This window comes from Lithobates pipiens, unplaced genomic scaffold (genome assembly GCF_037356315.1).
Source record: "Lithobates pipiens isolate NorthernLeopardFrog02 unplaced genomic scaffold, aLitPip1_a1.2 Scaffold_23, whole genome shotgun sequence".
In the NCBI taxonomy this organism is placed as follows: Eukaryota; Metazoa; Chordata; class Amphibia; order Anura; family Ranidae; genus Lithobates; species Lithobates pipiens.
In genome coordinates, this window is record NW_027507785.1 from 216,036,949 (window position 1) to 216,064,476 (window position 27,528).

General features: G+C 44.0%; 1 protein-coding gene across 2 annotated transcripts in view; it reads left to right on the top strand.

Annotated features, from left to right (window-relative positions):
• Positions 1-27,528, top strand: part of LOC143928156 (uncharacterized) — a 298,275-nt gene that overhangs the window by 52,198 nt on the left and 218,549 nt on the right. For both annotated transcript variants that reach the window (XM_077452844.1, XM_077452845.1), the window contains exon 2: positions 417-464. The gene's annotated coding sequence lies outside the window, so the exon portion shown is untranslated. The remainder of the gene's footprint in view (positions 1-416; positions 465-27,528) is intronic.

Genomic DNA, 27,528 nt, shown 5'->3' on the forward strand with positions numbered 1-27,528 from the left:
ACTGTCATAGGCCATACAGTTTTCAAAGATCCTAGACACTGTGCCTACAAGTGCCTCATTATTTAAAGTCAGCTCTGTCTCACCTTATCACAACTTTTATTTTCAAAGACTGTTTATCAGAAGGTAAATTTGTCTAAAAGAGAAAACAATTGTACTCACATAATTTCATGGAAGAAAAAGATTTTCATCTCTATATTTTTTTATAGCTGTATGTGACCACTTATGAGTTCTCCCCACAAAGTCCACGGGCATGCAAACCTTAGTAATATATATCTGAGAAGGATGGTTTACCTTGGGGAAAAAAAAGCAAAAAACACGTTTGAGGAATATATTGTAATGTAAAAATGTAAACAATGCAATTTGAATTTACAAATAGTATTGTGAAAATAGTGTTTTTTTTTGTTTTGTTTTTTCAGGGTGGCATTCCTAATATAGTGAAGCAACTCGTATTTGACACAATTCTGGTAAGGTGTTACGAAAATATTATTTTATATAGTATCTTTCTTTTTTCTGCTTTTAACTAAAGCTAGCTATGTCTAGAAGAAAATTTGTATAAAAATCTGGACAGAAATTCTCAGTACATTCGATGGCTTGACAAATGTCGCTCTAAAGTAGTTTCAAATGTATTTTGCCTTTAACATTCGATTTTGGAACACATGGACTTTACTGAATGAAATCCACAAACACGGTTTCAAAATTCACAAGGAAGGATTGAAATAATAATGTCTAATTTAAAATTTGGTGAATAATGGATTGTCCATTAGAAAAGTTCATACGGGGTTAAATCCAGCTGAATACATTCACCACACCGTGTGTGCAACAATCCCCTACGGCAGTGATGGCGAACCTTGGCACCCCAGATGTTTTGGAACTACATTTCCCATGATGCTCATGCACTCTGCAGTGTAGCTGAGCATCATGGGAAATGTAGTTCCAAAACATCTGGGGTGCCAAGGTTCGTCATCACTGCCCTAAGGTAATGAACTTACCAGGCAATCATGGGTATTACGCTTGTGTTTTTAACAATCTCTGTAAGCAGGCACTGCGTCTCTCCATCTAGGTATTGCTCACAGCAAGCAAAAGTAAAGAGTGCACATAGCGTAATCCAGTAAAATGTATTAATGGTAAAATTATCCCCCTTCCAAATGCGCACTTACAATGTTTAAAATACAAAAAGACATGTAACAGGCATATAAAACTTCCAAATCTCTCATCACTATAATATGTCCACCTCTCACCACTCAGCTGATTTCTCATAAAGCGGTGTTCCCGGGCTGGGTAAACAGATAGTCCGACAGCATAGGATGCTGTGTGGCCACACAGCACAGCTCCCATCCTTATATACACCTACGAGCATGTATTAACCCTGTCCGCGCTCGTTCCTACTAGTGTAATGCGCAGCATCCGACGCATCCCATCCAGAGGGCTTAGGTATCCTTAAATGCACCTAAGAGCACCAGGATCTTACGCTCATTCCTACTGGTCTGAGGCGCAGCATCCACCGCATCACTTCCAGAGAGGACTTATGCAATCTAACAAAACCTTATATTGTCAATCCAGCAGTGTGTGTTAACCCCACAATCACTCAATTGCACTATATACACTCATCATTGACTGCGGGTAGGTATGCTAAGCTACCACCATATATGTTTATATTCGATCAGTGAAATTGCTCTTATTTCAACCAATTGTTCCATGTATGGTGACACTATTTATAAAGAGACACTAATCGATGATGAAACTGGATATTAAAATTCAAGTACCAGTTCATTCCACCATCAATCCTGTGCTCACTGTAGCCCTGTTATTATTTCGGTTCAACATATATATAAGATTCAACTTACATTCCAATATATGTTAAAATCATATTTTACATTAATTAATCTGTCCTATATATCAAATTCACATTTTTAAAAGGGACTTTCATCCCATACATTTTTTACAACAACATCATTGCATAAGAATATCTAAAATGATGTAATAAATCACAAAACATTTTACATATATAAAAATATATAAAATTTGATTATACAGTCCCATTTTAAAATGCTATCAAAAATTCAATACTTACTAATAAAACAATTTAAATCCAACTCAACATCCATTCCCTTGGGACATAAAGTGTCAGTCAAATAAAGCCAATTGGTCTCACACTTTTGATAGGTCCCTATTGTACTTGTATCAAAAGTGCATTGATACACTGTGATCTTTAAAACCGATCTTAATGTTGTTAATGTGTTCTGATACCCGCTTTCCCGAAGTGCATTTAGTGCGACCGATGTACATCAGACCGCATGGGCACTAGAGCACATTTACAACATAATTCGAATTGCACGAAATGAAATCTTTTATTTTAAACACTTTAGAATTGGCAGTGGATTGGAACTCAATTAAACCTCTTATTCGTGTATTTACTTGTCAGCATGATATACATCTGCGACATGCATAGAATTATGGTCTTTCCCAAAACATTGAGGGTCTAATAGGGGGGTTCAAGATTTTTTTGACAACTTTATCACCAAACGATTGTCCTTTTCTATGAATAAATACTGGATTCTCCGGAATGGCTTTCATCAGGATTTTGTCCATATACAATACTGACCAATATTTCCTAAAAATCATTTAGACTTCTTTATGTTGTGTATGATACCCGCTAATGAAGCCCTATTCATGTTTTGTGCCTTTTTGTTTTAATTATCCATAAGACATCTGCTTTATGGGATTTGATATATTTCATCAATAGCATTACCCAAAACTGCTGGTTTGTAGCCATTTTCTACAAATCTCTTTTTTATTATTTGTGCTTGTTATAGGTAATCATCATCGCTTGAGCAGTTTCTCCTAATTCTTGTGAATTGCCCCTTTGGCATGTTTTTCAGTCATAAAGGGTGGTGGCCACTATAAATAGGTAAATAGCTATTCCGGTCCGTCGGTTTAAAAAAAACTTTCATGACCAGTTGATGATTAACTGCTTAAGGACCGCCTCCTGCACATATACGTCGGCAGAATGGCACAGCTGGGCACAAGCATGTACCGGTACGTTGCTCTTTAAGTGCCCAGCCGTGGGTCGGGAGCGTGCCACCTGCGGCACGCTCCCGTCCCTGGACCTGATCGTCGCTGGTGTCCCGCGATCGGGTCACAGAGCTGAAGAACAAGGAGAGGTCTGTGTAAACAAACCTCTCCCCATGCGTCCTACTGCGGCTGTCACCGATCGTCTGTTCCCAGTTATAGGAAAAAGACGATCAGTGACGTCACATGCCAGGCCACACCCCCCTACAATACAAAAAAACACATAACGTCACACATAACCCCTCCTAGCCCCTAGGGGTTAACTCCTTCACTGCCAGTGTCATTTACACAGGAATCAGTGCATTTAAATAGCACTGATTGCTGTATAAATGACAATGGTCCCAAAAAATGTGTCAAAAATGTCCGATGTGTCCGCCATAATGTAGCAGTCACAATAAAAATCGCTGATTGCCGCCATTACTAGTAAAAAAAATATTAATAAAAATGCTATAAAACTATCCCCTATTTTGCAAACGCTATAACTTTTGCGCAAACCAATCAATCGCTAATTGCAATTTTTTTTTTTTACCAAAAATATGTAGAAGAATACATATCGACCTAAACTGAGGAAAAAAACGTTTTTTTATATATTTTTTATAATATTAAATTAAATTATAATATTAAATATATTTTTTTCAAAATTGTCGCTTTATTTTTGTTTATATAAATAAAATTTGTTGCGCTAAAAGCATAAAAAGAAACTATATAAAACAAAAAATAGCAGCTAACACAAATATTGCTGGAAACAATATAGACACAAATATAAATTATGATATAGCGCTCTTTGTAAAATATAAAAATAAAAAAACTAAAAATATTTTAGAGTTCGATTTGATAATTCACGATTTCCAATGGGATATCCTCAAACAAAGTGATCAGATTCAAACGTAGAGAAGTGAAGGAATATATTCCATTTCATATGTAAAAGTGGGAGGAATCGTCACCAACACCCAAAATCACTGACTCTTACCATCAGTCTGTAAATATAAACGCATGTAATGGATCAAAGAAAATCTTCTATGCTGGCTTCCCTTCATCTACAAGAATATAATCCTCTCAAAGGAAATCATCCAAGAACTCTTATTCCTGTTTAGTTAACACTTCACTTCCCAGGTATTCCTCTGGTTGTCAAGTTTCAGTCAAATAATTCTCCCAATAACCATAAAAAATATAAGAAGAGTGGTCTCATTGCGCAGATTTAATGATAGGTCAATAACCTTTTATTAACTAAAATGATGTTCAACTCACATTTATGATGAGATAAAAAGGCATCAAGTGACATTCAGCAGCAAGTAAAGATAGAATGAAGACCACTCCCGTACTCCTTCTAGTGTCACAAGTCCCAAATACGCCCGACGTTTCGCCACCAACGTGCGTCCTCAGGGGCATGACCGTGACAATAGAGATAGAGCTATAAATACAGGTATTACCAATCAATCAATTAGCAGATTACCTTTGTGCAGGTGTCATTATGTGGTTGTAATGAGCAGCTTAATTCAAACGTCCACATTCCCGCCATATTGTAATTACGTTCCACCACAAACAAACACAAAGAAAGTTCATAAGAGCTACTTCCGGTTCGCCGTGCGCCTCAAAACACCGAAACTTCCGGTTTCGAGATGCGCTCCAGCGGCCGGAAGTAAATAGACACTCCGCAAAACATACCCATTTAAATGTGCCAGTTAGCCATTGCGCTCCGGGATTACCCTATATAAAAAGTGAGGCCCTGCCCAGCGAACTTCAAAAGGAACCGAGCAGACATTAACCAACCTACACGGCCGCCTGGTAAATCCGGAAGTGATGTGCGTCTCACAGCACAACACTTCCGGTGTAAGTCTGCGCTCCAGCTCCCGGAACCACCATACAAATCAGGTATTTCCGGTTGGTCATAGAGAGACCAACAACAAAGGGATATACCTCCCACCATAGACTACAATAATGAAAGCCACAGCGTCAGTGTACATACTGGCAACCTGAAAAACTTTCTCACCCAAGCAAAGTTAATAAATAAAACCAGAAAAACGGAGATGTATATTGAGAATGGAAATACATGCATTCACAAAAATGTAAATAGTAATCACCAAAAAACTTTAACAAAGGTAGAACATATAAAGTTCACTTTATGGCACTTTGATCAAAAAACGCCAAAAAGAACGAGTTGCTAATAATCATGATGAATGAACAAGCAACAATTGGAGCCATAATTATAAATATAGAACAGCAGATTTTTTGTTTATATCGCAAAAAAAAAAAAACGCAGAGGTGATCAAATACCACCAAAAGAAAGCTCTATTTGTGTGAAAAAAGGACGCCAATTTTGTTTGGGAGCCACGTCGCACGACCACGCAATTGTCAGTTAAAACGACGCAGTGACAAATCGCAGAAATGGGCCTGGTCCTTTGGCTGCAAATTGGTCCAGGGCTTAAGTGGTTAATTAGCATTACTGTGAAGTCCAAATAATTTATTGATTCCCTGCTTCTTTGGTATTCTTGTTTAATACTAATATTACGCCAATTTAGCGCCTCAATTAATAATATTAAGGTTGATTTTGCACCTATCCATATAAAAAACAAATCGTCAATGAACCTTTTGTAAAAGAGAAATTCTCTTTTTCGCTGACCAAAAATAAATTTATCCTCCCATACACTCATAAAGAGGTTTGCTAGCCTTTGTGGGAATTTTGGACCCATTGCTATGCCCTTTATTTGGGTGAAGAACTGGCCTGCGAACCAAAATAATTCTGGGCCAAACAATAATCTAAAGCCGTTCCTAAAAACTTTTTTGTGTGAATAGAAGATCCTCCCTTTTACTTAATGCTCAATTCAGAGATATCAGGGCATCGTAATGCTACATCAGCTGTGAACAAATATATTTCCGGGATGTCTAGAATGTGAGTATCTTTTAAAAGCTGTAAAAAGTGCCTAGTGTCCTTTAAATAAGCTTTTGTTTGTACCACACATTCTTGCAAGTAATTATCTAGATATTGGCCCACTCTAGCTGCTATTTACTATGGGTCTAGCAGGGGGATTCTGAGAATCCTTATGGATTTTGGGTAATGTATATATCGTCACAACCCAACTGAAACTTGGAATCAAATATCTCCTTTCTTTCTTATTCAGTATTTTCATGTTATATCCATGCTCCGCCAGATTAATCAATTCTTTCTGTAATTCTCAGTGGGATCATTATTCAATTGTACATACGTGTTCCCATCTGTTCTGTTCCCATCTGACAACATATTCTTTAATTGGGAATTATAATTAAATTACTTTCTAAAATCACTACACCTCCACCCTTGTCTGCTGGTTTTTAGGAATGGCTTTAGATTATTGTTTGGTCCATAATTATTTTTTGTGTTCGCAGGCCAGTTCTTCACCCGAATAAAAGGAGTAGAAATGGGCGTGAAATTTGCGCCAAGCCTAGCGAACCTCTTATGAGTGTATGGGAGGAAACATTTATTTATGGCCAGCAAAAAAGAGAACTCTTCTTTTACAAAAGGTTAATTGACGATTTGTTTTTTATATGGTTGGCACAGAATCAACCTTAATTTTATGTATTGAGGAACTCAATCGGAATAATAATAGTATTAAACTAGAACAGTGATGTCGAACCTTGGCACCCCAGATGTTTTGAAACTACATTTCCCATGATGCTCATGCACTCTGCAGTGTAGTTGAGCATCATGGGAAATGTAGTTCCAAAACATCTGGGGTGCCAAGGTTCGCCATCACTGAACTAGAATGTCAATGGAGCAGGGAATCAATAAATTATTTGGATGTCACAATAATGCTAATTAATCGTCAACTGGTCACAAAAGGTTTTTTAAAGAGACAGCCCGGAATTGCTATTTGTGAAAAAGAGGGGATAGGTATGGCGCTGCTCTTATTAAGCCTACCTACAACCTCTAAATACTTGAGGGGTGTGTGGCACCAAGTTGGAACGGACACACCGCATAATACCAAAATGCATATCATAATATACAATATTATAAAATTTAATTTAAGTTACAAAATGGGTAACGAATATAATTGCATTATGGTATTCTGCTGGACTAGAGGTAAAAATTATGTTAGAGGATGTATAGTGACAACCGAAGGTGGACATAGGAGAAAAGAGGGTGTTATTGTGATAAAAATGCAAAAAATGGCAAAAAATCACAGCAAGACGCATGAAGTCGCAAGTTAGAAAAAAATTGCTAAATATTTTGTGAATATACAAATATTTTTATTTTCTGCACTTTTAGTCACTTCTTGCACTAAATGCACCCGTGACACACACTCCTCAAGTATTTATTGGTTGTAGGTCACCTCTTAAAGAGGAAATAAACCCTGATGAGTTTACTTCCTCTTTGTCTCCCTGCAAAGGTAAAGCATAATGGACTACTATGCATCGCATAGTAGTCCATTATGTGTCACTTACCTGACACAGGAGCCAGCGAAGTCACCGCTGTCCCCTGTAGTCCAGAGCATCCATCTTCTCGGTGGGTCTTGCTGCTCCGCCGCTGTCATTCGGCAAAGCCGCGATGACGTCACTCCCGCGCATGCGCACGGGAGCCATCACTCGCGGCATATCGCCGTTGACAGCGGCACGCTCAGTGCGCCTGCCCGCCGCTGTCTACGGCGCATGCGCCATAGACAGCGGTGCCTGTCTTTCGGCAAATATCTCTTAAACCGTGTAGGTTTAGGAGATATTTCTTGGACCTACAGGTAAGCCTTAATCTAGGTTTACCTGTAGGTCAAAGTTGGTTGTAAGGGTTTACAACCACTTTAATAAGAGCAGCGCCATACCTATCCCCTCTTTTTCACATTTCTTCTAGATTTAACTTAGGGTGAATTTATTGATAGAGGCTGCAGCTCCTCATTTTTCACCATAAGAGCGGGGGTCAAATAATTTTTTTCACTATTTCGGAATTGCTATTTACCTATTCATAGTGGCCACCACCCTATATGGCTGAAAAACATACCAAAGGGGCAATTCATAAGAATTAGGTAATCATCATTGCGTTAGCAGTTTCTCCTATCACAAGCACAAATAATAAAAAAGAGATTTGTAGAAAATGGCTACAAACCAGCAGTTTTGGATAATGCTATTGATGAAATATAGCAAATCCCACAAAGCAGTTGTCTTATGGATAAAGTAAAACAAAAAGATACGAAACATGAATGGGGCTTCATTAGCGGGTATCATGCACATAGTTTCATAGTTTCATAGTTTCATAGTTGCTAAGGTTGAATAAAGACACCAGTCCATCCAGTTCAACCTGAGTGAGTGTTTACAATTGTCCCTATCCCTGTACATTGCAAACTCACATCGGTCCCTACCCTCAAGGAGCCCACAATCCAAGGTCCCCATTCATATATTAGGGCCAATTTTGGGCAGAGGCCAATTAACCTACCTGCATGTCTTTGGATTGTGGGAGGAAACCGGAGTACCTGGAGGAAACCCACGCAGGCACAGGGAGAACATGCAAACTCCAGGCAGGTAGTGTCGTGGTTGGGATTTGAACCAGCAAACTTACTGCTAGGTGAGAGTGCTACCCACTACACCACTGTGCTGCCCAAAAGAAGTCAAAATGATTTTTAGGAAATATTGGTCACAATTGTATATGGACAAAATCCTGATGAAAGCCATTCTGGTGAATCCAGTATTTATTTATTGAAAAGGGCAATCGTTTGGTGATAAAGTTGTTAAAAAAATCTTGAACCCACCTATTAGCCCTTGTACACACGGTCGGACATTTCGACGGAAAATGTCCGATCGGACAGTGTTGTCGGATAATCCGACTGTGTGTGGGTTCCATCGGACTGTTTCCGTTGGAATATCTGACGGACCAGCTTGGCTATAAAACTTTCCGACAACGTGATCCGATCGGACCTTGTCCGATCATGTGTAGAGAATTCCGATCGGACAAAGTGCCACGTATGCTCAGATCAAATTCCTACACCAAAGCTATTGGCTACTAGCCTGAACGTAGTCCCGTCATAACGAAATAACGTCATCACGTTCTGAACGATCGGATTTTTGTATGCAACAGTTTCGGACAAAATCCGTTGGATTTGGTTGTCGGAATGTCCAACCGTGTGTACAAGGGCTTAGACCCTTTATGTTTTGGGACAGGCCAGGATTCTATGCATGTCTCAGGTGTATATCATGCCAACAAGTAAATACACGAATAAGAGGTTTAATGCAGTTCCAATCCACTGCCAATTCTAACGTGTTTAACCGCTTCAATACCAGGCACTTTTGCCCCTTCCTGCCCATGACAATTTTGAGCTTTCGGTTCTGTCACACTTTGAATGACTATTGTGCGGTCATACAACACTGTACCCAAACTAAATTTTTTTCTTCCCACAAATAGAGCTTTCTTTTGGTGGTATTTGATCACCTCTGTGGTTTTTATTTTTTGCTAAACTAAAAAAGTGACGTTTTTGGAAAAAAAAAGGTTTTATTCGTTTCTGTTAGAAAATGTTGTTTTCTCCTTCACTGACAGGCACTGATGAGGCAGCACCGATGGGCACTGATGAGTTGGCACTGATAAGGTGGCACTGATGTGCACTGTTGAGGAGGCACTGATATGTAGAATTGATGGGCACTGATAGGGGGCACTGATATGCAGCACTGATTGGCACTGACAGGTGGCACTGAAAGGTGGTCTTGATGGGCACTGACAGGCAGCACTGACAGGCGGCGTTGATGGGCACTGGCCGGCGGCACTGATTGGCACTGACAGGTGGCATTGATGGACACTAATAGATGGCACTGATGGGCAGCACTGATTGGGCAGGTACTGACAGGTATTAATGCTGGGCACTGATTTGCACTGTGATGGACACTGATTGGCACTGTGGTGGGCTCTGATTGGCACTTCTGGGCACTGATTGGTAGCTGATTGGCACATCTGATGGGGCTGTGCTAATAATCAATGTGCTGATTAGGGATGAGCTTTATGTTCGGGTCAAACATGAGTTCGACTCGAACATTGGCTGTTTGTCCGTTCGCCGAAAAGCGAACAATTTGGGGTGTTCACAGCAAATTCGAAAACACATTTAACGTTTTTTGACAAGTCCTTTATTAATTTCTTGTTCTTTCCGCTTCTTCTTCCATCTTCTTTCTTCTGGTCTTCCTTCGGTGTTCATCTTCTTCCTCCATCTTCTTCTTCTCCATTGTCTTCTTCCTCCGCTCTTCTCGTCCCGCATCTTCCTCTGGCTTCTTCTCTGCTCCGTCCACGTGATCTGCCTCAGTGGGAGTCTTCCGCCGTGTGACGCTTCGGCTCTTCTGACACTTCTTATATAATCATCAGCACAGACCCTCCCCCCCCTCTCTGACAGGGAGAGCCACCGATCGGCTCTCCCTGTCAGCGCAAACCAAGGAATTCCGTTTACTGGCACTTCCTGGTTCTCACGATGATTAGCTGTGACTGGCCACAGCTGATCACGTGGTAAGAGCCTCTGTCAGAGGCTTCTTATCACAATTGGAGATGCGGTGTATCAGACTGAAATGCCGCTCTCACGATCACCGCGCTGTACGACCCTGTGGGTGCGCGCCAGCGTGTCATCCTGCTGGACGCCATATGACGACCAGTCAGGATAACAGAAGGACTTCATGGCCGTCATTCTGTTAAAGGCCGGCCGCAAAGTGGTTAAAATAAAAGATTTCATTTCATGCAAATCGACTTAGGTTGTATATGCTCTCCAGTGCCCATGCGGTCTGATGCACATCAGTCACATTAAACTCACTTTGGGTAAGCGGGTATTGGAACGCAATAACAACATTAAGATCAGTTTTAAAGATCACAGTGTATCAATGCACTTTTGGTGCAAGCACAATAGGGACCCCTTGGGATTAAAATTTTGAGGCGTGGAAAAAATTTACCCAGAGGGAGCAATAGGGTTATGCCGCGTACACATGACCGGACTTTCCGGCAGACTTGGTTCGACGGGATCAGTCTGTCGGACATTCCGATCATGTGTAGGATAATCCAATTGTTTTTCTTTAAAAAAATCAGACGGACCTAGAAATAGAACATGTTTTAAATCTTTCTCTTTCTCGTTTCTCTTTATAAATAGTGTCACCATACACGGAACGATCGGTTGAAAATAAGAGTGATTTCACAGATCGAATATAAACACAGGCCTCAAAATTTCATGTTCTGAGCTACTAGCCAGGCCTTAAGAGTTACTTGCCACCTGTTGCCCCACCCAAACCCTACGTTGCCCCGCCCCTAAACACGCCCTTGTAAATGATCTCTTGAAATAACACTGTTAAATGTTTTATTCAGAATTACCTCCAACGCCTCCCCGAGTACACCTCTACCTGCAACACCTCCCCCAGTACACCTCTACCTCCAACGCCTCCCCCAGTACACCTCTACCTGTAACGCCTCCCCCAGTACACCTCTACCTGCAACGCCTCCCCCAGTACGCCTCTACCTCCAACGCCTCCCCCAGTACACCTCTACCTCCAACGCCTCCCCCAGTACGCCTCTACCTCCAACGCCTCCCCCAGTACGCCTCTACCTCCAATGCCTCCCCCAGTACGCCTCTACCTCTAACGCCTCCCCCAGTACGCCTCTACCTGCAACGCCTCCCCCAGTACGCCTCTACCTGCAACGTCTCCCCCACTACACCTCTACCTCCAACGCCTCCCCCAGTACACCTCTACCTGCAACGCCTCCCCCAGCACACCTTGTCTTCCAATCTCCCCTTACCAGCGTACCTACGCCTCCAATTCTGCCCCCCTCCCCCCATTCTATCATACCTATGCCCTCAATTCCACCCCCCTCCCCCCATTCTATCATACCTATCCCTCCAATTCCACTCCCCCTTCCCCCAATCTATCATATGGTATGACAGATGGGAGGGGGGGGTGCAGAATTGGAGGCATAGGTATGATAGATTGAGGGGAGGGGGGTGGAATTTGGGGCATAGGTATAATGGATTGGGTGGGGGGCGTGATTCAGACCTATGCCTCCAATTAATCCCCACCCCTAATCCAGCACATATGTTCTCTCAATCACCCCTTACTCCCAGCAAACTTCTTGTTCAGTCCCTCAATGCCTCCAGAACATCACAGCAGACTGTCACATTATCACATACTATTGTCCAGCAGCTATGAGGGTCAGGTGCCGGTGCACTCCTTGGATGTGTGGGAGGTGGAGAGGGGTGGTCCCAGGGGCTGGTACACTTGTTGCAAAGTTGCTAGCCTGTGGGAGGTGGAGAGGGGCAGTCTCAAGCAGAGCTGGAGAGGGGTGGTCCCAAGCGGCGCCAGTGTCCTGTTGAGGTACATTTCTTTTCACAAACCTGCTGCTTGCCTGTGCGGGATGGAGATGTGTGGAAGGTGGAAAGGGGCGGCGCTGGCTGGTACACTTCCTTGCAAAGCGCTGCTTTGCTGCTAGCCTGTGCAGAGGGATGTGTGGGAGGTGAAGAGGGGCGGTCCCAAGCAGCAATGTGTGGAAGGTGGAGTTGGGCAATGCTGGCTGGAGCACCACTTCTTTGCAAAGCCAGGGCAGCTGTAGAATACATATTGAACTGGCCACATTGCGAGCGGGAGGGGAACTGGATACATACCTTATGCAGCACAGCCCTGTCCATACTCGCACTGCTCATAAATTCACTCGCCAAATGTGAGCAGGTGAGTGCAAATTTTGAGGGCTGATAAACATATATGGTGGTGGCTTAGCATACCTACCCACAGTCTATGATGGGTGTATATAGCGCCATTGAGTGATTGTGGGTTTACCATGCACTGCTGGATTGACAATATAAGGTTTTGTTAGATTGCATAAGTCCTCTGGAAGTGATGCGGCAGGTGCTGCGCATCAGACCAGTAGGAATCAGCACGTGTAGGACTAAGACCCTGGTGCTCGTAGGTGCATATGAGGATACATACAGTAAGCCCTCTGGATGGGATGCGGCGGATGCTGCACATCAGACCAGTAGTAACGAGCACGGACAGGATTAATACCCTGGCGCTCATAGGTGTATATAAGGATGGGAGCTGCGCTGTGTGGCCACGCCCTCTGACGAAGTGATGACGAAACGCATCAGACCATGACCATGCAGCATCCTATGCCGTCGGACTATCTGTTTACCCAGTCTGGGAACACCGCTTTACGAGAAATCAGCTGAGAGGTGAGAGGTGGACATATGATAGTGACGAGAGATTTGGAAGTTTTATATGCCTGATACACGCCTTTTTGTATATTAAACATTGTAAGTGCGCATTTGTAAGGGGAATAATTTTACCATTAAGAAATTTTACTGGATTATGCTACTCTTTTCTGTTGCTTGCTGTGAGTAATACCTAGATGGAGGGACGCAGTGTGGTGACGGTATTCAGCTGGATTTAACCCTGTATGAACTTTTCATATGAATAATCCATTATTCACAAAATTTTAAATTGGACATTATTATTTCAATCCTTCCTAGTGATTGTTTAGCACTGCTAATGTTATAGTTTTTCCATAGCATATTTTTGTGATTATCACCATTTTGTTATAGTGGCTGCTTATGTTGTTTTGAAACATTCTGTGATTTCATGAGCGCTAGGGGAGAGGTATTAACCTTTATGTTTGACTATTTCTAATTTTTTAGATACTGTTTCAAAATTGTTTGTGTGAAAAAAAAATTCCATCCTGTTCCTTCAAATTTTCTCATCACCTCAGTTGACAATATACATTAATTTGACCCCACTAAGAATTAGAAAATCAAATGATCTCTCTATAAAAAAAATAAAAATTAAATTGAGATCATACTAGTGTACAGCCAGCTCTAGGTTTCCTAAAATTAGTAATGCTTCAATAATATTAGTTGTCTGACACCAAATAAGTATAATAATACAAATGGTCAACAAGGATCATAAAATTGTATAGTTCCCTATTCATAGGAAAATAGTTACATCGGCCTGCAGAAATTGACAAGCACTTCCCATGCATTGCCGGATACCAAAAATGCAGAAAAAACTGAAAATTGTTTCATACTTACCGTAATTTTCCTTTCCTGGTGCCTATCCATGGCAGCATACCAGTGATAGCTCCGCCCCAGAGTCCTCCCCTCAGGATAGTTACTAGCTTATAAAAAGGAAACCCATATCCCCCCCTAGCATTCTCCAATTATATTGAATACCAGGGAGGGTATGTATGCTGCCATGGATAGGCACCAGGAAAGGAAAATTACGGTAAGTATGAAACAATTTTCCATTTTCCTGGTGCCTCCATGGCAGCATACCAGTGATACAATGAATAGCTAAAACCAGGGTGGGTAATGCTTCAAAGGAAAACTTTATTTAAGGCAATGCCAGGGCTGACTCAATAGTCCTTCTACCAAATTCCACCAAAGTTAGTGCCCCTGGGTCAATTCTGTAGTGACGCATGAACGTATTTGGAGATGTCCATGTGGCTGCCTTGCAGATAGTCTCTAAAGATACGCATGTCCTTGCCGCCCATGAGGACGAAACAGCTCTAGTGGAATGAGCTATGACCGCCGGCAGATCCAACCCTCTTGCTCTATACACCTTTTGAATTAATTTGCAGATTCCAGAGGCGATAGTCCTAGATGTGGCTTCTTTCCCTTTATTCCTACCCCATGGTATTATGAATAGCCTATTCGAGGACCTAAAGGGTCTCGTGACCTGTAAGTAGCGTGTTAAAACTTTTGAAATGTCCAGTTCTTGTACCGCCCCAGAGTGTGGGTCTATAAAGGTTGGTAGTGCCCAGGCTTCAGAGAGTGTGGCACGGGAAGAAACTTTCGGGACAAAACCATGCACTGTCCGTAGTTCTACCCTGTCTGGAAAAAGGTTATGTGCTCTTTTTCTGCCCTCAACACTTGCAACTCTGAGGCTCTTCTTCCTGAAGTAATAGCCACCAAGAAAAACGGTTTCAGGGTTAGGTTCCAAAGTGAAGCAGAAACCAATGGGATGAACGGTTGAGACTTTCTAGAACCAGAGGTAGATCCCCAGCTGGAAAGGAACGTTTTAGCGGTGGGCGAATCTTCTTGACTGCCTTAAGGAACTGTACGATGAGTGCATCTTCTGCCCATCTTTTCTGAGTACTCGCTGAAATAGCTGCCACTTGGACTTTTAGGGAGCTTAGGCTGAGTCCCAAGTCCGAGCCTGATTGTAAGAATTCTAAAGCCCCATACACACTATCAGATTTTCTGCTGACTTTTTCCTTCAGATTTACCAAAACCATATAATATGAGGTCAAACCTTAGGAGTTTCAATTTGTATGCAATCAGGCAGGCCCTTCTACTACATGGTTTTGGTAAATCTGAAGACAAAAATCAGCAGAAAATCTGATAGTATGTATGGGGCTTTAGATTACTGAGGTGGACAGCACAGCTGGGTTCAACTGTCTGTCTTCCGCAAACTGTTTGAACTTATCCCATATCTTTGAGTAAATGTAATTAGTAGAGGGCATCCTTGCCTTTAATAGGGTTGAAATTACGCCCGCCGAACATCCTAGGGATTGGAATCTTTTCTGTTCAAGATCCAGGCATGTAAGTTCAGCTTGTGTGGGGCTGGATGAAAAAAAACTTTCCCTGTGAAAGCAGTTGCGGGAATACTGGGATCTTGACCGGAGGACGTACACTGAGACTCATTGTCCAAGAGAACCGTGGCCTCTTCGGCCAATAGGGAAAAACTGTCACAACCCTGACCGGCTCCCTCGATAATCTAAGCAGAAATTTCGCAAACCAATGGTCTGGGAGGAAATGCATATGCCGTCTTGCAGTGCCATGGGCACGATAAGGCATCTATCGCCTCTGCTCCAGGGTGAGGTAGGCAGGACAGGAACCTTGGCAACTTTGCATTTGTCGGGGAGGCGAATAGGTCTATTTCCGGAGGTTTCTGTAACTTCGTAATCCACCTGAACACCGCCAGATGGAGCGACCATTCGTTGCTGTCTGGGAAACAGCGAGATAGGTGATCCGCCTGTTGATTCAAACGGCCCCGGGAGATAAATTGCTTTGAAATCCACCAGATATCTCTCTGCCCACAACATAATAGGCTCTACCTCTCTCAACAGCATGAGGCTGTGAGTTCCCCCTTGACGTTGTATATATGCTACCACTGCTTTATTGTCCAGACGGACCAGCACCTGTTTCTGACGTACATGTTCCTCCAAATTTATCAGTGCCAAATATACCACTCGCAGCTCCAGGATATTGGATATTATTCCCTCCGTGGGGATATCCCATCTCCCTTGTACCTCCAGGTGACCACAGTGTGCCCGCCACCCCTTCGCGCTCGCATTGGTGGCAAGGATGGTCCAAGAGGGCCCTGTAGTAGGCGAGGCCTCGAGATGTTGTCTTCTTTTGTCCACCATAGCAGACCCCTCTTCCTGGATGGCAATATCGTTATCCTTTGATACAGTGAGTTCCTCTTCCATTGTGTCAAAAAGCCCCACTGAAAAGTCCTCAGATGCCAATGGGACCAGGGCACCATCGGTATACAGGCTGACATGGTCCCTATCAGACTTAGGCAATTTGACACTGAAAGGTGAGATAGCGTTCTTACGTGGCCCATTTTCTGAGCGATCGCTGTCATTTTCTGGGGGGGAGGCACACTGTGCCTGCCTTGGTGTCAAAGAGGGCACCTAGGGGGGGCGTGTCCGGATGTGAGTGGCGGTGGACGTGTAGGAGAGGAGCTCCGGGCATCCTTATGTGTAATCCTTTGCCATCCGTGCCCAAAACACCTGAAAACTGCCCAAATACCTACCTACGGTGTATAGCTGCATCATCTGCTACTCCCCTGTGCATATATTGCTAGGATCGGGCCTGGGGAACCGCGGATCCTCTGCGAGGGCGGCCGTCGCCATCTTTCTTCACTGCAGCCGGCGCGGGAGCTGTTACTGGCCTGGAAGAGAGGTAGGGGGTCCCATCACCACTCGGTCTACCCAGCGGTGTGTTTAGCGGAGCCTGCTGATTCACGGGGCCGTTTTTCTTTCGTCCGCAGCGGCCGCGGCCTAGTCCGGCCTGGTGCGGCCTGGTGAAGCCTCCAGACCACCGGACTTTCCTAAATCGCCGGGGGAGCGCCGCGGCCGGCCTGATTTGCCACCGGGTGTGGGGACACCGCTGTGCTCGCACGCCCCCATCCTACCTCCACCATCCTGGGAAAAAAAAAGAAAGGCTTGAGATGCCTGTGGAGACTACGGGTGCAGGCTGACAGGGAAGGCCCCCCTGCCCCTGCCTTCACTCTGGCTTCCTGGCCCTCTACTGCATAGTCCCCTCGGCTGACACTTCTAGTGGCCATCATCTGTACATTCAACGGGGACAGCTGGATCTGTATTCTCCCACTGCTGGGCTGTGAACTTCTGGGACTGGCTTAGTGTGACTTGCCTCAGGTATTCTCCTGGCCACTGCTCTGGGCCTGAAAGCTGCCCTCTGTCTAGACTGGAGCCCTGAGGCCAGTGCTGCATCGGTGCCCTGGTGAGTGCTCCTGTGGCACACATATTTCTATTTGACTAACTGTCTGTGTGGTTGTGGGGGGCTCAATATCCTGTGGCTGACTATTCCTCTGCTCTGCACTGCCAACCACTGACCCCCACATTCATGGGCCCTAAGCACCGTCCCAAAAACGCATCAGCGCCAGGCCATCCGGCCCCTGCGCCGGCTACACATTCTACACAATCTGACCCGTCTTTTATAGGGAGGCTGCAAGTCCTGCTGACTGAATTGGCCATGGAGTCTGAGGCCTCTCTGAGTGCGGCCCCCTCTGCCCCACCATCTCAGGACAGCACTGCAGTGATCCTGGCTGCCATTGAACAAAGCAAGACCTCCATGCTGGTGAGAATAGACCACCTGGCCGAAGAATGTAACCTCATTAGAAATGACCTGGACAAGATCAGAGGTAGGCTGACTGAATCAGAATCCAGAATTTCTGCCACTGAAGATCTCACCGCTACCCACTCCAACACTATAGCGGACTTGCAACGCACAGTACAGTCACTTTTGGCTAAAGCAGACGATGCGGAAAACAGGGCAAGATGCAACAATGTTCGTGTCCTGGGTCTTCCGGAGGGGGAGGAGGGTGACCGACCGGCGGAGTTTGCAGAGGAATTCTTCAAAAACCTGCTGGGCCTCGCGGATATCTCTCCGACCTATGTTGTTGAGCGTGCCCACCGTGTCCCCACGGGACGCGTTATTCCTGGTGCGAATCCCCGACCTTTTTTGGTTCACTTCCTCAACTTTAGGGACCGTGACAGGATCCTTTCCGCAGCTCGAAAACATCCTTCGCTACCATACGGCAACTCATCGATCCTATTGTTTCCGGATTTCTCCGCCGACCTACAGCGCAAGAGGAAGTCCTTCAACGATGTCCGTAAGCGCCTACGCGAAAAAGACATTAAATACAGCATGCTGTACCCCAGCCGTCTCAGGGTCCCCCATAACGGCTCGGTCAGGTTCTTTGATTCTCCGGCGGATGCAAGTGATTGGCTGGACAGTCTGAGATGATTCTGTCTCTCTTTTGGATCTGGGTTCGGAGGGGTCATTGTTCCGTTATCTGTTTGTTAAATTCACAGGGTTTGTTTACTATACCTCAGATTGCAGTTTTCCTCTGGCTAGAGTCGCTGCTCACTGGGGATCCTAGTTCGGGACTAGATGCATATTTCCTCTACATCCTTCTACCCCCGGAGCTATCTCGTTGGACACAACTCACTAAAGTTCTAACCCCTACGCAGTTTCTCTTCACGCCAAGTGGAGAGGCACTCGCGGCACTGAATTGCCGCACTTTGGAACTTTTTCACAGAAGTCTGAAGTTCTAAGATTTTTTTTTTGAGTTTAGGTTTTGGGTATCAAACTGACCATAGTTCTGTTTTTGTTTTTTGTTTTTTCTCTCTGTTCGGGGTGCTTCATGGTCAGTAGGGAGTTTATAGTTTACTGTTTTGTTTTTTCTTTTTCTTTTTTGTACGCTCTATATCCACTGTCTGCTATTTATGTGTCATGTGTTTTGTCAGTGCTTACAAGGCCCGGTGTAAAAGGTGTTCTCCTCCTTGTATTCTCCCCCGGCCCCACAAGGGTGGATCTCTCCCAAGCAGGTATCATTATCCTGTCTCATAAATTGTTATTGCCTTTATGGAGTTAAAATTAACAACATGGAATGTACGGGGTCTTAACGACAAGGTAAAGAGGGCGTTAATGTTTAAATACTTGAACAGTCACAGACCTCATATCTTGTTTCTACAGGAGACCCATCTCCTGGGGAATAAGATTCTGGCACTACGTAGACCCTGGGTACGGCAATCATTTCATGCGACATACTCCAGTTATGCCAGGGGAGTGGCCATCCTGTTGAGCAAATCCCCTCCCTATAAGGTCCTACATCTACAAACTGATCAGGAGGGTCGATTCATAATCCTCTTGCTGGAGATTAGAGCGGTGGTCTATGCTTTAGTAAATGTATATGTTCCTCCTCCCTTCAATCCACAAGTCCTCTATAAGTTGTTTGAGCATTTAGCTGCACTACAATTCTCCAGACTATATATAGCTGGAGACTTTAATTCCATTCTGGATCCATCCCTGGACACATCCAATCCGAATAGGGTGTTTTCACCAGACTTACTTCAATGGGCACAAACACTTAATTACACTGAGATCTGGCGATGGAAGCACCAAACCACTAGGGCGTACTCCTTTCACTCTGCCACCCATAGGTCGGGCTCCAGGATTGACCTGATCTTCGGTAACACATGTGCCCTAGCGGCGGTGAGGGGGGTCTCGTACTTACCCGCAGGCCTCTCTGACCATGCCCCTCTGGAGGTCACCTTGGGGTTGTCTGATGCCGGGAGTAGAGACTGCTGGCGTTTGGCACCTAAATGGTTGCAGGACTCGAGGGTGGGGGAGGAAGTTTCTCCTAAACTACAACAATACTGGGAGATTAATGAGGACTCAACATCAGCTCAGGTAGTCTGGGACGCATTTAAGGCTAACACCAGGGGAGAATACATCTCTGCGATCAAAGCGGTTCGTTCTGAGATGTCTTGTCAGGTTCAGGCACTTGCGGAGGGGGAGGCTAGAGCGGCCGAGGCCTTCTCTGGCTTGCCGACTCCAGATCACTTCAGTCAGCTAGCTGAGGCGAGGAGAGCTTTGTCTCTGCATCTTGCCGCGGCCACACATCTGGATTTGAACTCTCTGGCCGGGAGGATCTTTGAATCCGGGGATAAAAATGGCAAACTCCTAGCAAATTTAGTTGCGGACTCTAGATCACAGACTGTGGTGTCGGAGATCTGTGGGTCTGATGGTCAGACGCTCTCTACTCCTGAGCTGATTTTGGGTGAATTTAGATCCTTCTATGAAAAACTATATGAAGCAGTCCCTGGCTGGCCTGAGGACCAGCGTAGGGAGTTTTTACACTCTCTGCGCCTACCCACTCTTTCACAGGAGGATCTCGAATTCTTAGATAGAGATTTTACCACCGAGGAGATAGAGGCGGCAATTTGCTCGTTTCCCAGTGGCAAAACACCCGGTCCGGATGGACTACCTGGTGAGTGGTACAGAATGTATGCCTCATTAATTGCACCAAAACTGCTGAAGGTCTTCTCTGAAAGTAAAAAACAGATGTTCTTGCCCCCTTCTATGTACCAGGCACACATAGTCCTCATTCCTAAGCCTGGCAAAGACAAGTCCCTCTGTACTTCCTATAGGCCGATCTCCCTGCTAAACTATGATCTCAAAATCAAAATTGACAAAAATATTAGCGACCAGGTTGAGGGCGATTCTTCCATCCCTGATCAATATAGACCAGACAGGATTCATGCCGGGGAAGTCAACAGATATAAATTTACGTAGAGTATTCACACATCTTCAGCTGCCTTCCAGTGAGTCCTCCACGAGGGTGATGGTTTCACTAGACATTGAAAAGGCATTTGATTCGGTAGCATGGCCTTTTATGTCTTCAGTTCTGGAGGTTATAGGTTTTGGTGCAGAATTCCGTAGGTGGATTGATCTTTTGTATAAGGACCCGACAGCGCAAGTAAAACTCAATGGTGCTTTGTCCGCACCTTTTTTGGTTAGAAGAGGGACGAGGCAGGGTTGTCCACTATCGCCGGCTCTGTTTTGCCTGGTGATGGAACCCCTTGCCTCAGCCCTTAGGCAGGCTGATGGGGTTAGAGGCATACGGGTGGGAGCCATACATGAAAAAGTAGCTTTATATGCAGATGATCTCATCCTTTTCTTGAATGACCCTGCCCAGTCGCTTCAAGAGACGCTGACCATTCTTTCGAACTTCAGTGGTTGCTCGGGTCTCAAGGTAAACTGGGATAAATCCCAAATTTTACCCATTGATAAGGCGGCAAAGGACGTAGCAGACCCCAACCTCCCCTTAATATGGGCAGACAAAATTAAATATCTAGGCATTCACATCTCCACATCTACCTCTGACTATTATACCCTTAACATGGAGCCATTGATACAGTTGATGAGGAGTAGATTAAAGGCGTGGGCGAATTTGCCCCTCTCTCTAATCGGCAGGATCAATTTATTTAAGATGAAGCTCCTACCTACCTTTCTTTATGTCCTCAGACATGCCCCTGTCTGGATCCCCAAAAAAGTATTTTGCCTGATTAACTGTATTTTATTATCTTTCCTCTGGGGAACCGGTCAGCCGAGGTTCAGACTGACGGTGCTGCAGAGACCTTGGGGGGAGGGAGGCCTGGCTTGTCCCGATCTCCACTCCTATTTTTTGGCGGCTCTGTTATCCCACGCCCACAACTGGCTGGTCTCTGATGAGTCCAATGCAGCGGTGGCTCTGGAAGCAGCACATCTGGGATCATATGAGGCGCTAAGGAATCTACTTTACCGGGGTACCAGGGCTCCTTTCCCTCTTACAACGTCAATGAGAGCGGTCATACGGGCGTGGTTGGTGGCAAAATCAATGCGACCCATGCCCGCTGGACATATATCACCACACAGCCCTCTCTGGTTTAACCCACAATTGCCGGAATTTGGGTCCATTCCTGACCCTAGTGTTTGGACATGCAAGGGCATTAAATATATAAATCAACTCTGTTTGGAAGGCCGACTGCTGTCAATTGACCGGTTGAAACAACAATATGATTTACCCAACTCACACTTCTTTAGATTCCTGCAGCTTAGGCACGCATTTAACACCCAGTTTGATAATGCTCAGGTTGCTTTTTATACATCAACCCTGGAGACTCTACTCAGGGACGAAGCTCTACCAAAGCCCTTATCCGCCATATATAATGCGATACTTCCTAACATACACAAGGGACTAGAAAACCTCCAGGCAAAGTGGGTGGTCGATTTCCCCTCACTAGACGCTGAAGATTGGGAAGAAATCTGGGAGTGTCCCTTTTCACAGCTAGTATCAGCTAGAGATAAATTAGTGCAATTTAAAATAGTACATAGGGTTTATTACACGCCCACGCGTCTGCACAAAATTTATCCATCTATTCCCGCCTCCTGCTGGAGATGCAACTCGTCCCCAGCAGATTTTATTCACATATTTTGGAGCTGTCCTCAGATCGCAATTTTTTGGTCTGCGGTGACCAACTCTATTACGACCATCACCACGGTGCCAGTACCACTGTCTGTAGAGGTATGCCTGCTGGGACTTGTGGAAACATTGGCCCCAGGCCGGGCAATCAGAACCCTGCTAGGATTATTACTTTACTATGCCCGCAAGTCGATAGTACTCAGATGGAAGGCATCATCTGCGCCCTCCTTAAATTTTTGGAAGAGGTTGGTGAATGCGGCTCTACCACTATACAAGGCTACCCACCTGTCCCGCGGTTGTGCCAAAAAATTCTACAAAGTATGGGATATCTGGACGGACTCACTGTCCACTAATGCTGACTCGATGGACGATTAGTATCGTTCCACTAAGTACCCCAATTGTCCAAGTGGCATCTATGGCCTCATCAACCCCCTGGGTTGCTCAGCCAATAGTTATGGGGAGGGGGGGAGCGTGCATGCAACGATGTAATTATAATGTACACTTTATCTCCTAAGTATTTCGAGTAAGCCTTGTAGGGGATATGTAGAATCGGCAGGTTGATATGAATATTCTACACGGGTGGTTGAGCGTACAGTGGTTTAGGTAGGCATGCATATTTTATGTAATGCCTTACCCTTTTGTTTTTGTTTTTTTTGTTGTTTTTTCTGTTCTTTTTTTTTTTTTTTTTTTTTGTTTCTCTCTTAGTTGGTAAGTTGTAGTGATTGAGCCTGGGTATGCCCAATAGGCTCTGTAGTGTTTTGTTCACATCTTGAAATGTCAATAAAGATAACTTAAAAAAAAAAAAAGAGGGCACCTAGATAAACCATTGCTTGCGTCGGGATCAGGACCCTCTTTCCTGTGTTTATTAGCCACCCGAACTCTTTCAGAGTGGATAGAAGAATTTGCCTGTGCTCTCCCAATTGGTCTGAACTGTATGCTAGCGATAGGATGTCGTCCAGACAATGGAAAATTCGAAGTCCCTTCTCTCTGAGGAGTGCTAGAACTGCAATCAACACCTTTGAGAATATTCTTGGCAATGTGCACAGACCAAAAGGAAGGCACTGAAATTGAACGCAAGTTGATCTTACTGCCATCCTCAAAAACCTTTGGAAGGCAGGCAGCTTGGGCACATGGAAATACGCATCTTGCAAATCCACCGAGATCATCCAGTCTCCTGGTTGAACTGCCTGTATGATCGTCTGTAATGATTCTATCTTGAAGGATTCCAACTGAATAAATTGATTTAACATTTTCAGATCCACTAACGGCCTCCACTCTCCACCCTTTTTGGGGTAAGAAAGAAAGGAGAGTAGAACCTTGAATCTTTCAGAGGGAGGGACAGGTATCACTGCTTGTTGCACCAGCAGGAGTTGAAGGTAACTTTGCAGAGCTTCTGCCTTTTGAGGTTAGGTTGGGATCTTTGTTTGAATGAATGAGTCTTGTGGGGGCTGTTCTTGGAACGTCCATAAATGTCCAAATCTGACCGTAGATACCACCCACAGGTCCCTGCATCTGTGCAGCCAGGCTTCTGCAAACTCCTTCAAACTGGCACCTACTGGTGGGGATGACCTCTTGTCAAAAGGACTTCGCACCTTCCTGGGTGCTGGGGAGACTTCTTTGCTTATTTGTTTTCAAGAAAGTAGCCTGCGTGCTTCTCCAAGTCCTTTTGGATTCCCTACTTTGCCGGAAGTTGCTGGAATTTCTATACCACTGATATTTAGACGACACCACTCGAGAATGCCTAACCCTTCTATCCTGGGGGAGCAACCCTGATTTTCCCCCAGTCACTCTCGAGATTGCCTTTTCCAGCCTCTTTCCAAAGAGGGCCATCCCATCAAACGGGATTTTGCACCAATTTTGTTTGGATTCCGCATCCGCTGCCCACAGCTTTAGCCACAATGCTCTTTTGGCCATGTCAGCATGGAACATTGCCCTGGCTGAATATCTCATGGTGTCTATTGCAGCCTCTCCAATAAAATCTGCCGATATTTTAAGCTCAGCCAAAGCTTTAATAATATCTTTGGGGACTTCTTATCAAATAGCCTCCTTGATATTCTCCGTCCACACTTTGACAACATTGGAGACTGAAGCCAGGGCCACCAATGCTCTGCAGGCTCCGCCAGCCAACTGGTAGGCCTTCTTCAGGTCCACATCTATTCGTCTATCCAATGGGTCCCTAAAGGAAGCCGAATCTTCCATAGGAAGGGTAATATTCTTTACTAGCCCCACTACCCCCACGTCAACTACCGGAGGAGTGTCCAGGAAATCCGCATCCGAATCCACCAGAGGATATAACTTCTGAAGTCTATTCAAGGAAAAACGTTTGTCCGCTTTTTCCCATTCACCCTCTCCAGGAAGGGGAAACAATTTTGTTTTTTATTTAGTTTTTTGGAGGCTCTACTGCTTCCCAACCAATGGCTTATTTAACCTCCAATACAACTGGTTGCGCTAGCGAAAAAATGGAATCCACACGGATCCGATTCATCTATGGAGTCCTCCGAGTCACTTTTGTCTCCTGCTCGGGTAGGTGGGATTGATGTAGCGCCTGCAGGGGCTGCAAAAGACGGGCCAGGAACTGATAACTCAGAGGAACCCTGCGGAGAGGGGTTCACCTGCATTAGTTCAGTTAAAGAGTCTTTGACTATTCTTTTAATAAGGTCTGTGACCTGCTCAACTTCGGTCCCCTGAATCGCATAACCCTGCAAGCAATTTTGGCAGATATGTTTATCTGGTAAAGGCGTCGCTCCACATGCCCTACACTCTTTGATCTCTCGTCTGGATGGGCTGCTTGACTGCTGCCTTTTGGAGGATGACCTTTAGACTGATGAGAGCTAGACGAACGGCTGTGTCTTGAGCTTGGACTGGAGCATCCATTTTGGTGGCCAGAAGTCTGGTTAGACGTGTTCTGGTGTATAGGGCTGAAACGAGAGTAACAGCCCAAGGCACTCTTTTAGTCTAATTCCTTTCTTTTTTTTTTTTATGAAGTATGTATGTGCCCTTTCCTAAGAAAGCGAGGGTCTTGGTCAAACGGCGGCTGGCTCATAATTGTGAAGGCAAGGTAAGGGCGGAAAAGGCGACTGAAATAGAAGCTAAAAGAATGGACAGGAAAGAATAAAAAGGCTCCTAAAAAATTGTCATTATCTAATTCTACGATTTTTTTTATATATATATATATATATATATATATATATATATATATATATATATATATATATATATTTATATATATATATATATATTTGTTTTATATATCATAACTAAAGCCCACCTGGGCTGAAATGCATCAACTTTTATACATTGTTGCCCCTACCTGGATCGATTTATGGTAAATAAAGAAGATTTTATGCAGATGACATGCCTCTATAGCTAACATTCTTCTGGTAAACTTTGAGTTGATGTTGTCTGTCAAACGTAGTATATATTGATTGTGTATATAATATATGTATATCTATGTGTGTACAGTATATATGTATAATATATATTTCCTAATAACTTATTTATTTTTCACAGAAAAATGGGATGCTTAAATCTTTTGTGACATTTGTGTTGTGTACATTGGTAAGAAGTACATTTTTTGTGTTTAATTCGAATTTTTTTTTTAACCACATGCCGACCAGCCGCCGCAGTTGTACTGTGGCAGAATGGCACAGCTGGGCGAAACAATGTTATGTAATGGCGTTTCGCCCCTGTGACCTCTAGCCGATGCGAGTGCATGGTGGTCTCGATCACCGCCGGGCTCCCAAGCCAATGCGAGTGCCTGGTGGTCTCGATCACCACGGGCTCTCACGATCGCTTGAGGCACACGGAGAACCTGGAACTGTGTGTGTAAACACACAGTTTGCAGTTCTCTGAGGGGAGAAGTGACAGATGGTCTGTTCATACAGAGTATGAACAGATGATCTGTTATCTTCCCTGCACAGTCCCCACCCCCCTTCAGTTAGAACACAAACTAGAATACACTTAACCCCTTCACTGCCCCCTAGTGTTAACCCCTTCACTGCCAGTGAAATTTTTACAGTAATCAGAGCATTTTTAATCGCACTGTTCGTTGTATTAATGCCAATGGTCCTAAAAATGTGTCAACATTGTCCAACGTGTCTGCCATAGTGTCACAGTCAGGATAAAAATCACTGATCGCCGCCATTACTAGTAAAAAAAAAATATTAATAAAAATGCCATAAAACTATCACCTATTTTGTAGACGTATAACTTTTGCGCAAACCAATCAATATACGCTTATTGCGATTTATTTTTTGTTTATAGCGCAAAAAAATAAAAACCACATAGGTGATCAAATATCATTAAAAGAGAGCTCTATTTGTGGGGAAAAAGAACATCGATTTTGTTTGGGAGCCACGTCGCACGACCGCGCAATTGTCAGTTAAAGCGACGCAGTGCCAAATCGCAAAAAGTGCTCTGGTCTTTGGCCAGCCAAATGGTCTGGGGCTTGAGTGGTTAAATATGAATTTTTCTTTTGTGACTATGAAATACCAGTAAGATCTTGAAAAAGCATAAGATACTTTAAACTGTTTTGTTGTAGTAGTAGTATACAGTACAGTGTTTATATTTACTACATATTCTTTCAGGAGTTTAGGAAACATTAGTTATATTTCAAAATGATATGATACAAACTAAATAAGGACTCTGCATGGTGGTAAATTTATTCATCTTACTATACCTAAAAGCTTAGGTATAGAATAATGTACTGTAAATTAGGAATTTATACCATTTTGCTTTCTGCAGTCACTTCACTCTTATGGCTTTTTACTTAAGGCAGGTCAGATTTTGGCCATGTTTTATTAATTCCTGACCCCATGTAATTTTGTCTTGGAAGCACCATAGTCAGACAGACATATAGATTTTTGTGACGAGATGGTTTAGTACACCATTGGAAATCCACCATTTTAGACATTCAGAAAGTCCTGGATGGAACTTTAACCACTTCAGCCCTGGAAGAATTTACCCCCTTCCTGACCAGAGCACTTTTTGCGATTCGGCACTGTGTCG